The 13,177-nt window shown below is 40.7% G+C and overlaps 1 protein-coding gene across 1 annotated transcript in view; it reads right to left on the bottom strand.

Moving 5' to 3' along the window:
* Positions 1-13,177, bottom strand: part of LOC120797902 (gamma-aminobutyric acid receptor subunit gamma-3-like) — an 81,108-nt gene that overhangs the window by 41,468 nt on the left and 26,463 nt on the right. The window lies entirely within an intron of this gene.

The following is a 13,177-nucleotide window of genomic DNA, read 5'->3' as shown; positions in this document are numbered from 1 at the left end:
CCATTCAACAACTGCTTAGGGGTGATGATGAACTTCTGTCACGTGTAATAAACAAAACTGTGCGGTACCTGCAGATATGAGTGGCATTTTAAAGATCGCTTTGGTGTCTGTGTGTGTGTGTGTGTGTGTGTGTGTGTGTGTGTGTGTGTGTGTGTGTGTGTGTGTGTGGAGCTAAATTTCATAAAACATGCTTTTGCCTTGTTCATTTCTAAGAATCAAATCGAAATAGCTTGGAGAGAAACGAAAGGAAATCATTAGCATACCTGTCTGTTTACTTGAAGTCTGTTTGTGAGGAAGGCAGAGACAAAATGAAAAATGACACAAACTGTCGGCTGTGTGTAACTGAGCCACTGGCCCGAGGTTCAATTAGCACCTGCGCTTCGTTGTCTAACGCTAAGGCAAATGATTTATTAGTGCTTGTGTCGGTAATGGTGACGGCAGTAGCCGAGTACTAGATGTTGTGGTAGCAGCGGTAGCGTGGATTTATCTGCCGGCAGTGTGCGGCAGTATAATTAGCTATTAGCGGTTCCTTTTTGAAATGTACCCATGGATGTAAAAAATAATAATGATATTGTCAGGAAATGTAAGTTGCACTGAATCTCAAAAGCCGAAATCAACAGTCTGGAAGACGGTCAGAATGGCTTAAGGCAGTTGAGCCTATATTATTTCTACTCTCAAATTTGCTTTAATAAAATAAAATACAATATTAAAGGCAAACCTAACAGAAGTAAAACAATACTAACATCAGCAGCAATGGCAGTGGCATTACTTCAATGCACAAAGTGCACCTCTTTTTGTTCGTCTGTCCGAAACGAGCAACATGGTCTTAAACCTATGTTGATACCTCAAGCTTTTTCAGTCTGTTTTTAGAGGTGATCGTCCCCCCCCCCAGGCTTTGGGAATAGCCCATCCAACACACACAGCTCATAATGAATTTATATGCTGATAAAAGAGTTTCACTCCAAAGGCTGCATTTCTGTCTACACTGATTCCGAGGGAAAAACAGAAGAAGAATTAAATTAGGGAGGAAATGGGAGAAGATAATGGAATCTAATGAGGACAAGGAAAGAGATGCGGGGCAATCATGAGCAGTCAAAGACTGAAGAGACGTGCTGGAGCAGGAAGAAGACAGAAGAGGATCGAGTGATACTGTAGTTTTTGCTATGTCAGCTAATCAATATCAGCTGACTCAAAGTCCTATTGAAACAAGTCACCAGCCACATTAATCAAGACCACGAGTGAGTCTTTTTAATTTCATGCTCACATAATGCTGCAGCTGCTGTTTGTGCTTGGCTCCACCTGCTACATGCTGAATACAGGCCCTGATGATTGATCTGTACCCCCCCAACACCCAGCCCCACTTCTTCTGCGTACTTATTACCAGCCTCGGTGATGGCATCTCTTGCCCCGTTGCATTTTGTGGATCTGTTATGTTCTCTTCCGTACAACCTGGGAGGGTTTTTATTGCTTTTCACTGCTCAGTCCTGCTTAGAGTCACCGGGGAGCATCCTCGAGAGCATACATATTCCACAAGAATGTTAAAACTGGACTGAAAAACCCCTAAATACATTCAGTCGCTTTTCTTTTTTTTTTTTTAAGCATCCAGTTTCCTAGCTAACATATTTGGTGTTGCTGTTTGGTTGTGTATAAATGCAGTTTCTAGGGAACAGGGTTGGTCTAGAAGTTCTTCACTCGCAGGTCGCAGCTGCAAATTCACTGAGAACCACAGGGCACATTTGCGTTGCCATTATTTTCTAGTAAATAGATCTGGCCCTGAGTTTTTGCGAAAACTATGAAACAAGCATACAGTAGGAAGAACTTTGATCTCAAATCCTGAGGGTGCGTTTGCAAGTTGAGCAATTTTAGCAGAGGTCTGACTTGACTGAGTGCATTTTAGTTTGAACAGGTATCCCCCTTTTAAAATGGTCACATGTGACACTTATGTAAGAAAAAAAAAGGATTTTTCATTTTATTCCGACTATTATCAGGCCACAGAGGTTTCTCATCCAGCTCAGCGAATGTAATTAGGCGTAGTGAATGCTGTTTCGTTTTTCTGAATTAACTCACGAGGTCATCTCAATGCTGTCTCGGTGGAAGAGGCGAAGCACGGCGACCTTCTGCACTGCAATCAGATAACCTTTTCTTATGAGTTTTCGGCCTAACTTACCCGGCACCTCAATGAGTCACATCAATGAAGGTCAAGCATGGAAAAGCTGGAAAGAAAATAAGCCGGTGCGTACACACTTTCGCATGCACACCCATGCACTGAGACGGCATTAAAAGGCACTTTAAAGTGGTGTTTGACATCTGGAAAAAGCACAAAAAAAAAAAAAAATTCTCTGCCTGAGCATTTTACTTGTTCCGAATCGTATCAACTGCACACTTAGCACCACTCAAGCACCCACACCGAATGGAGTGGGCAGCCATTGTCTCCCCGGGTTGGACTGATGGAAAATAAATCAATATTTATCCCGAATGACTCTAAAATGAATCTCCAAATCCTATAAATGAGTCCTTTATTTTCAAAAAGCAACAGGAGAAGATTCAGAAAGAAGCAGAAGAATTGAGGGACCCTCAAGTGAGCCCCAAGTGCATCATATAAGAGCTGTTGTGTGGATTATCCCACTGACGTCTTGCCCATCTTGAAAATTCCTCGTCATTGTGTCCTGAATCGATTTATTCTCTCAGTGATGTGAGACGGATGAAAACGTCTGGGATCTTGAGTTGGCCTGTGCTTTGTTTATTTTCTTCCGAGCTGTAGCCTACTTGTAGTGATGTTTCCCACTTTGCACGTACCTTTTATTGAATCAGAGTATATGCCGGAAGGAGGTGTCAAGTACGTAGCGTCACCCTTAATCAACCCCCTCCTGCGACCGGTAGAAACTGCGTAAGCATGGGCGCAGCACGACTGTATCCTGTCTTTACATTCATCTTAAATAAACCGGACCTCAGCGTCATTAAATTCAAGGAATTATTAAGATGATCTAAAAGATCATCGGTATAAAAAAGCTCTACTTACACTACTTGATACTCCTACTTCACTAGATTTTAAAGAATATTGCACGTTACATTTATTTGACGGCTAGAGTTACTAGTAACTTTTCTAGGATAAGATTTGGTAAAACTGTATAATGCAGTCCTGTGATTTGACAACTGGGTTAATTACCAGTAAGAAATGTATTTGTACTTGATTCTTACACTGAAATAACACTAATAATTGCAGGTTGCATTATAAAGTGTTCCGTAGATTTTCCGCACAAAACATCTGATCTGCTTTTAAAATTATTCCGCTGTTCAATGCACATAATCTCCTTCTTCTAATGTCATTTTAGTCTGTAACTGAGTCTGCGATGTCTTATTTTCTTTAAAAAAGTGAAACAATCTGACAAGGCAGTAAGAATATTCCAACCTATTTTCAAGGCAGACTCCTTTGTTTTAAGTTATTTTCTAAAACAGAGTTGAATTTTTAGGAATTCTAGTCTAGCAGCCTGTCGTGTTCCTTGTTTTTTCAAGGTACAGATGCTCCTTTTTCTGGAGCATCTTTTTTAACAAACTAGAAGGGCACTGAGTACAGCGCAGACCTCTGCCAAGGCCAATGTCAAACAACAGAGGAGAAACATTTCAAATTCATAGTAAATGATCCAGATCTGCCCCAGAATTTAATGGGTTCTTCCCTGGCCCATGCCCCATCCTTCCACCAAGTTGTCCCGCTGACAAATAGACCGACATGTGCGAAAAAATAACCTCCTGGGCGGAAGTAATGAAATTGAATACGGCATTCTTACTGCACTGACTGACGATTTTTTATTACTTGTTTTAGGAAAAGATATTATTGTGTACAGAAATGTCTCCATGACATTGGAGGTTTTGATTAAACTGCCCAACAGGATATAGAGCGATTCAAATTTGTTCTACCTCGGCCAAATACAAGATAATACTTTGCTTTAAGTCTTCCCATTTAGCATTTATAAACACTATATAAACGTTTCATAAATGGTTTATAACACATTATAATTATAGTTTTAGAAAGTTGCAAACAGATATTTAGGGTATTTTAAGTGTTTTTTAATGTACCGTATTAGTAGTAGTATACAGCTGTGTCATTCATTAAATGTTTATACAGCAGCCTGCTTTTATGGATATATCTCCTTACAACTACATTACAGTGTGTTATAAACCATGTATTAATTGACAGCTGTGAGCTTCCACCCCTGACTTTGGCCTTCTCTGATTGGTTAGAAGGGCCCGACTTGCTCAACAAGTCTAAAAGGGAATATATATCCACACTGCTGCCAGGCTTTTCAATGAGTCTGGCTCACAGAGGCATTTGACAGCACGTCTCCACATTAAGACATGTTTTGGAGCATATTTCAACTAAAAAATATTAGAAAAAGTTACATACTGTAGCTGGAAGTAAAAGACGCGAGAGCTTCTTTTACCACTGGTTTCTCTCTGTCAGTCTTCGCCTTTCGGGTGCATTGCCAGTAACAGTAATATAAAACAGAAAATACAAAAAAATTAACCTACAGTAAAACAAATCTTCAACAAAGTCTTAATACAACAGATTCATGTCAGTTAGGAAGCATTTAGAATGGGGATTTCCTGGTTAAATGAAGGTTAAATCCAATCCGCTAGAATTAAATGCACCTCCATCCTGGAATCAATTCCTTAACACGCCTCTGCTAAGTAATCCGCAAGAGATTTCCAAACATTGTCAAGAGTGCATAAAGCAAAAATCGGCAGCAAATATTGAACAGAAATGATGGAGAAGCAGAGGGAGGCAAATGCAGTGATCCTTTTCAAGTCTAAGAGTCTCCTCTGAAGAAAGATGGAGCCTTTGATGTGTGTTGCCTTCATGTGTGTGTGCATGTGTGTGTATTAACACATCACAGATAGGTAGAAAGTCATGCAAGTGTGTGCGTATCTGTGTTAGTGTGTGTGTGTGTGTGTGTGTGTGTGTGTGTTTTCGTTCCGTGTAAGTAAGTGTCGCCGCCACAAAAATAGCGTCATCTGTCTTTTCAGAGTGGAGGGTCAGCATGTCCTTCAGTCTCTACAGACTCAATTATTCAGGGAGTCCGTCCCCTGTTACTGTTGTGCCGAGGGTGCACGCTTTTGTTTCATCTGATGAAGTTGAAGTGCTCGCACACGTCGAGTCGATTTGTGTGGAAGCCGAAATTACAGGGAATGAATAAAACGAGAATAAACATGAGAATCAAGTCAAGGGTCCAGCGTGCACTATTTTTCCTTCCTGTTTTCAGACTCTCCCATTCATATTTACTCCTGTGATTCAAAAGCAAATTCAAGCTTTTCAACTGTTTTACCATTAGCCTGCACCGACAGGCTTTGAAATGTATTTCAAAGCAGAATTAAGCAAGCTTTTATGCAAAAACACACTTTTTTTTTTCAATCAACCTTAATCACATAAGTGGAGCTGCAGGATATAGAGCATTGAGACGCCGCTGATTGAAACGCCAGGAATTCAACCAATCCTCCAAAATGAGATCAAGGAAACGACTGCATTGAGACGAGAGTTGAAACATACGATTAGTCTGCTAAGTCTGTCTCATTGCATTTTGACATTTAATACACTAACTTTCCAAGTGCAAAATCATTCTTGCACCAGTGTGAAACTGAAAATGTGCATAACAACAGGTGGATGGAAACACATTCAATGACATGGCAAACAAACTGATGCTAACCAGGTTTAATGTTTACCTTGTTCTCTGAAGTAGGCTGGTGTGTGACTAAAAAACAAACAATGAATGCACCATGAATGTCTGTACCAAATTTCATGGCAATCCAACCAATGGTTATTGAGATATTTCAGTCTGGACCAAAGTGTTGGACATACCAACCATGAATGTCCATGAATACTGAGAACAAAAACAAGCTGACTATTGCAGCATTATCAAGAAAAAAAAATGAATAAAAATGACAAAATGAGTTAAAAACAACTCGTTCTCATGCCGCTGTTGACACAGCAACCAAAGACACTGTCACAGAAATGACAGTGTTGATTGCTCGCTCACCTTTTGGAGACAACCTAGCAAAATAAAAATGAGCCGTGAATCGACTGCACTCGATCACAGCAAATTAAAGGCATGGGCTGTGCTGTATTACCATCACCTGCTCTTTGGTTTTGGGTCAGTAATAACATCTTTGAAATGTGCACGCTGACTAATAAATGCAGGATCCGTGTGCCAGGAAGACTGAGGGCAATGCTAGATTGATTGCTTCCCAAAGAGAATAAAAATCTGTCCTCTCCATCTCTGACTCACTGTCCCCTCTCATTGTCTTTCTTTTTCTTTTAATTATGGAATGATAAATGTGTTCATTGTCAATATGTCATGGACTCAAGTATGGGCTAATTTGGTCAGCTTGTCTTTGTAGAGGACGACCTTGATCACAAACCTGGATGAGTAAGGATTTGTGAAAATAATAAATGACAAGGAGTTTCTGTGTTCATCAGCCGAGCCCCCGCCAACAGCGCAAAATGAAAGGAGAGAAATAAATAATTAAAAAAAAAAAAAGGATTTCAATAAGCGGAAGTGATCAAAGAGGAAGGAAAGAAGCAGAAAACAGTATCTGGAATCACTCACACAGAAATTGTACTTCAGTGGGTTTATCAGTCCAAACAATAAAAGGCACAAAGAAAAGCTGTTCACACTCGCACAAATACATGTGCACACAAACACACACACGGCCAGTGTGCATGTACAGACTGTTCCTTTATCTCGGACCAAAAACACAGACTGTAAAATTGTACAGCTCAGACACACACACACACACACACACACACACACACACACACACACACACACACACACACACACACACACACACACACAGCAGCTTTGAAATATTGCATCTGTCAAACGGGGATGTTTTCTCTTGGCTTGGGATGACATCTCTTCAAAGATTATACATGTAAACGCATTTATCTGGACTAATGTAGATGGCTGTCTGTGCTGAGCGTATCAGCCCCTTTCTACTCACTACAGAGGGACTTGAACTGACATGTTAGGAGAATGTGACGTGATCATCTAGAGAGAAGATGTCTCACTCTGTTGGAGATCTTGGAATTACACTAGTAATTGTGCAGCGGCGTCGCATAGTGGAGCTTCTTCCCTCACGAAGGATCTTTGGTGATACAGGCCGCAGCTTCTGCATCTTACTCCTTGGAGCCATTGAGCTCCATTGTTGTCCAAAAACTATTGAAAACAAATCAGCGAGCTGCACTGTTTCACTGGTGCACACACGTTCCTTCATTATGATGAGCGTGGGCGATGTAGTTTATTTTTCAATCCCGCATATACCCTTCCTGCTGCCATAAATACTCACTAGCATGCCAAATGTGGATTAATCCACCTCTGAAAGTAGTCCCCGTCGAATGCACTATTAGCTCCTGTTTGTGTCACATTTTGTGAAACCCACAATGCCCAGCTGTTCTAGGAAATAATTTACCTGTTTAGAAAATGAGACCATTTATTTTTTGGCACATTTTAAACGATTTTACGTCATCAGTAGGAGCCAGTGCTGATGGCTGAGAGCCTCAGACAGGCTGGGGGAAGTCTACTACTGATAAGCGGCCAAATGCGTTGTTGCTTTTTGTCTTTTCATGGTTTTTTTTATAATAATAGATAACGTATTTATGATTAGCTGTATCTTTTAAATAGTGATGTAGTTGTTCATAGGCCCCTGTTACATTTATTTACGATAAAAACTATAGGATGACCTTTACATCATTCCACCCTTCACTTGCTGGAGGGGAGCACTAAATAAAGCATCCACATGGGATCTACATAGTAATATGATGACCAATCAAGCCTTGAGCAATTTCCAGTCTCTATATAAAAAGATATAGAACGTTTTCTCTGTGAATGTGATAATAAGCTGAGCTGCGACACAACTCTCATGTGGCCACAAATAGCAGGCCTTCACTTCCACGTAAGTGAAAATTATCTGCTTTCCACTTCAGTCAGATGTGAGTAGTGAAAAGCTTTAAAGGAAGTAATTCCTCTCTGGCTGATGGCAAGAGCCAATTTCCAGTGGCCGCATTGAAGAAAATACAGTGCATATTCTTTCATGGTCATTCTTTCAGGATCATAGTCTTGCTTAAATACTGAAAAAGTCAGTGCTGACTTTAAACGTAAGCCATGGAGCCTTGACTTTGTCAATAAGTAACCGTGAACTTTCCCTCGCTCTAACCAAGGGTTTATCACCAAACCTAACTACGCAAGGAATGCGGGGAGCTTTTCCCACCCGACTGTCCATCCTGACACTATGCTTTTTAGGTGTAAAGACGTACAGAGGGGTTTACATTCTATATTTACACACATTACCGGAGCTGAAACAACTTCTTTGATGAGGCAAAAATTCCAATCTTTTACTAGATTGTGTGGATTTTGCTGCTTCTCAGAAGAAAAAAAAAGTTTTTTTTGTTTGTTCTTCAGAATTTAGAGAAAGAAAAACCACCAGCCTTTGACTGAGAAACAAATTGTTTTCCACATCAACTCACACTTCACTCAAGGCTTGATCTTCTTGAACCTGTTTCCCTTCATTTCGTTTCTCCGGAGGGTCTGGTAATATCAGTGGGGAATCATAGCTCGATGTCGTCAGTCTGATTCATGAACAAGAGCAGGTGGCCCAAAGAATTTCCACAGCAGGTTTATACATACTGGCCAGCTCAATAGTAGAGCAGCATATTCGAGATGCCGCCCACTCACTGGCTCAAGCACAGACGACAAGAACATACTGTCGATGTCAAAGTGCGTCCATCTTTGTCAGTTAATTTACTGGCTGTGTTATCTGACTCTGCCAGCACCAGCTATAAAAGCCCAGCTTTTTTGTTCGACTTTAATGCTGCTAATGCTGTTTAATCACTCAACCATTCATCACAGTATGTCCTAAATTACTATCGGCTTCATTTGGCATTGCATCATCCCAGCTAGCGCCCATTACCATTGGCCAAATGAGGAATGATAATGTGTTTTGTTCAAAGTAAGATGAGAAGCCTCCCTGGAGTTTGGTCGCTGACTATGTCGCAGCACTGGAGACTCGCTTTTATGTGTGTGTGTGTGTGTGTGTGTGTGTGTGTGTGTGTGTGGTCAATATGGATAATGAAGCTAATATACCCTGGGGATTGGGGATTTGACCCGCGTTTTAATGCAGAAGTCGCACACGCACACACGCGCTGGAATTCGCACACACAGAAAGTTCAGGAAGCGAAAACACTGAATGGAGGTCTCAGGACACATGATGGATTGGACTCAAGTGAGAGGAAGTGAAGTGTATCCATTTATCCATTCCACAGAGGAATGGATTAAAAAGAAAAAGGCAAGAAACACAGATATATATATATATATATATAGAGAGAGAGAGAGATAAAAGAGTTGTGACTTTGCACTCATTCCGGTGCAGTCAACCCCGAGGGCGGCCGGGGATTCACAATCCAATGACCAGCGACCGTCGTCCCTGACGGGGTGAGGCCAATCAGCGCTTACAGAGAGGGAAAGCACTGGAATGTCACAGCAGGATCCTGTTCTCCACTGAAACAAAGTTTGGGCTCCCACAGCGAGCCGAGCCCAGCCGTGCCCCACTGACCCACTACAGGCTGCGGGAGTTTTGAATTCGCAACGGCTATATTACCCCTGATGGCGTGTGTTGTGCTGTACTATGTGCCTGTTCAGTTGTCCTGTTTTGTAGAAGCACTCTCCTCCTCTTCAATTTAAATTTAAGATAATAAATATTTTAACACAAGCTAAGAGTACATGATCTGGAAAGATGGACATTTGCGGTGCATAAGTTCAATGTAAAATTATACGATTTTTCTAATTTAAAAAAGGCCCAAATAAACATCATTTGCATAGCTAGTTTCAGTTATAAATAGAAAACAAGGACATCCTGAAAAAGCTCATCTGTGCCAACAGTTCCAAAGGGTTTGACTTTAGAAACGGGGAATTCTTTAAAATGAGGGGCTTGAGATATAGTTTCTCATTCCCAGTGCATGTAATGCTAAGTGTTACGTTCTGTAAGTACCCTGACTTTCCTGTTGTAGCAGTATCTGTTAGGCCTGAAGTGTCGCAGCAGGGATCTGTATGGCTCAGCAACAAGGTGAACATCCATGACTAAAAAAAAGCAACATTAAAGTCAAAGTTTGAGGAACAAAAGATCCTGACTTATTGTTTATTGAGAGTTTACTTTCAAAAACTGTTAATATGCTTCATCGGGACTGTGTGGGCGTGGTCTGATGAGATGTAATCGACAGCGGCCTAACAACCCACCAGTTACTCTCAGGCTTTGAGTCAAATGGCGCTAAACTCCTGACTGGTGCACAGAGTCTGGGACATCAGCTTTTTCCAACCGAGCCCCACCTGTTTAAAATCAGAGAGGACAGAAACACACGTGCAGAAATCTCCAAAGTGAACCACCCGTTATGTAGAAGCAATAACATACTTGAGCTACGAGAGTGAGCTGTTTTCGAGGTCGCTCTTCTCCTTGTGGCACTCAACCTACACGTGTCCGCGTTCCTGTACGGCACATCGGCCAAGTGCAGCATACAGTGGTACTGGCACTTTTGCTTATTTATTACACAGCTTTGTTGAGTTTGCAAATCTGATTGGCCAGCAAGAGGAGATCTAAGGCCTGCTCAGATGCAATCTTTTACATTCAGCCCTGGGTGTTTTGATGCTTTCTTTTTTAACATCAGCTCAATTCCAACTGAAAGATGTTGCTCTGTGGGGCACACAGTCCTGCTTTTCAGCGTACGCCTCACTGTGGTTTTAGTTTGTAATAAAGGCATTTTATCGGCTTTCTCTGTAGTTTCCTACGATCGTTGTCTTTTGTAAGCACCCATGTAATAGGTAGCCTGCGGGAAGGAGGACATCATGGTAAAATAAGCCCCTTCAGTGTTATAAAGAGCCTACTATTTAATTGCTGAATCACCCTGCAGGGGCTTCAGTTGTAATAGTGGCCAGTTTGCTATACATTATTTTTTTTCTTGTGCAAATCAAAAATACAGGAGGTAGAAAGAATAAACAGCCGTGCAATGTAATGCAGTCCACTATAATAGCCCTGACACAAATTTTGTCGAGATTATGTTCCGTACTCACAGTGTGCGTTTTTGCTTTTTTCAGACCTTTAAAGACTTATAGTCTATTGTTTTGTATTTTGTAAATCATAAAATGTATTTTATTTTCATTTAGTATGGTTATAATCCTTAAGATGTTTAATAAAATCAAACTCAATTTTCGATGATTTACGGTCAGCTTTTTTCAGAAATCGCCAGCAGAGAGAATTCATTTGTACAGATTCTTGCTGGTCCTAAACAGATGACAAGAAACTTCAACTTCAGCTCAGTTTATTTACAGTCAGTAATTCCCTCTCTTTATAATAGTTCTTCATTGTTAGCGGCGGGGCCCGCCATTCATGCACTGGGTCCAGGTTGCCTTGACATGCATGGGGCATTTACAGGAAATGATCCATCATTTAGTTCAGTTTATCTCACCGATATCAGCCTTATTGTTTACTGTTCACTCTCTTTACGCTGTGTCAGAGCTGTATTAAGTTACTGCTATACATGAAATTAAAAGCAACCGGCAAAACATGGAGTTGTGTTTTAAAGTGAAGAAGCTACAGGGAAGGCAACGGATTTGTCACCGCTGTTATCAGTGACTACGATTGTTAATGAATAAAATGCGTTTTTAAAACCAAGAAAATTGCAGCTTTTGAGCTTTTTTTTTTGACAGCGGATCAGTTTTAAATAATGCAGGGAGTAACAGAAGAAGGTAGAGGAGGAGATAATGAGTTGGAGGTGACTGTCTGGGTGCGCTGTAAACTGATGCACCAGCCGCTCTTCTGCTGTATTTCTGATGAAGTAGCTACTCGGTGAGTGTTTGCTGCTTCCAAGGTTCTGGGGCCTGTGGCATTAAACTGCATTTGCTGTCACCACAGTTACCGTGGGTATGTCTAACGGTGACCGTGGGTGGTACTCGCGTGGCACAGATTGTCGGTGTTGCCGTCAGCGTTGGAAGAAATATTGAGATCTTTTACGGAACTTAATTAAAAATAGCTTGGTAAAGGTGGGGCTAATTTTAATAACTTTACATAAAGCTAAAGTTATCAGACGTTATTTGCTTCTGAGTTGTAGTGGAACAGAAGTATAAATTAGCAGGAAATACTCAAGTACAAGTACCTCAAAACTGTACTTAAGTACAGCACTTCAGTAAACGTACTTAGTTACGTTCCACCACTGGTTGCCCTCTCTCCTTCTGTCTTTCTCACCCTCATGTGACTGAATTGATAATAGTCCGGGAAAATACAACCAATCACACAGTCTATAGCAACTACAGAGTTCACAGTATTTACTTAAGTGATCTTTGCATCTCCCGTTGGCTCCTCTAAGTCCAGAGTACAAAAACAACCATGAGTTCAACTACACCATTTGGCATCCCAAATTGAATTTGCCCCATTGCACTTTGGGAGGAACCCTCAATGTCCTCTGCTAAATGACGGCATAGTAATTTGGGACAACTGTGTACAGTCGCATTCTTTTAAAATGTGTTCCATAATGCCAAATCTTTAACTGAGTAACATGATAAACAGGTTTGTTTTCTTACTTGCCAGTAGATATTAATTCTTTTTTATTAATTTTGGGTTTTTTTTTTACAGACTAAATATATTCCTTTCTGCCAAATAACTAATAATAACATCAGATGGCGAAGGCAGATCTAAGCTTCAATAATATAAGTTGCCTGCTTGTGCTGAAAATAAAAAAGGCTAAATTGCTTTTATATCTGGAAATATTTAATGTTGCCTGGCAACAGTCGCAACCCAGCATCAGGTGATCTGGTGAGTTCAGAGATAGAGGGCTTTCATTATCATGTCTAGCTCGGTTAACATTTGCAAAGCAATACATTTATGATGTTTTGAGAGGGAACTTTCAAGCTCTAAATGAATATCATATTTGAGCAGATTGACAGCAATTGAACAGGCCCTTTGCATTATACATATATAATGAAAGGCTGCATCCATTTAGTCTGCGCACTTCCCTCAAGGCCAAACAACAGACTGCTTATTCTTTCAGTTGTTTGAAAAGTAGCTATTTTCTCATTACCACTCTTTCTGCTTCCGCTGTTCATAGATTTTAAGGCATCTGATCAGGCCTTGTATAACAAAA

The sequence above is a fragment of the Xiphias gladius genome, chromosome 13 (genome assembly GCF_016859285.1).
Source record: "Xiphias gladius isolate SHS-SW01 ecotype Sanya breed wild chromosome 13, ASM1685928v1, whole genome shotgun sequence".
NCBI lineage: Eukaryota > Metazoa > Chordata > Actinopteri > Istiophoriformes > Xiphiidae > Xiphias > Xiphias gladius.
This window is presented reverse-complemented; position numbering and strand designations above follow the sequence as displayed.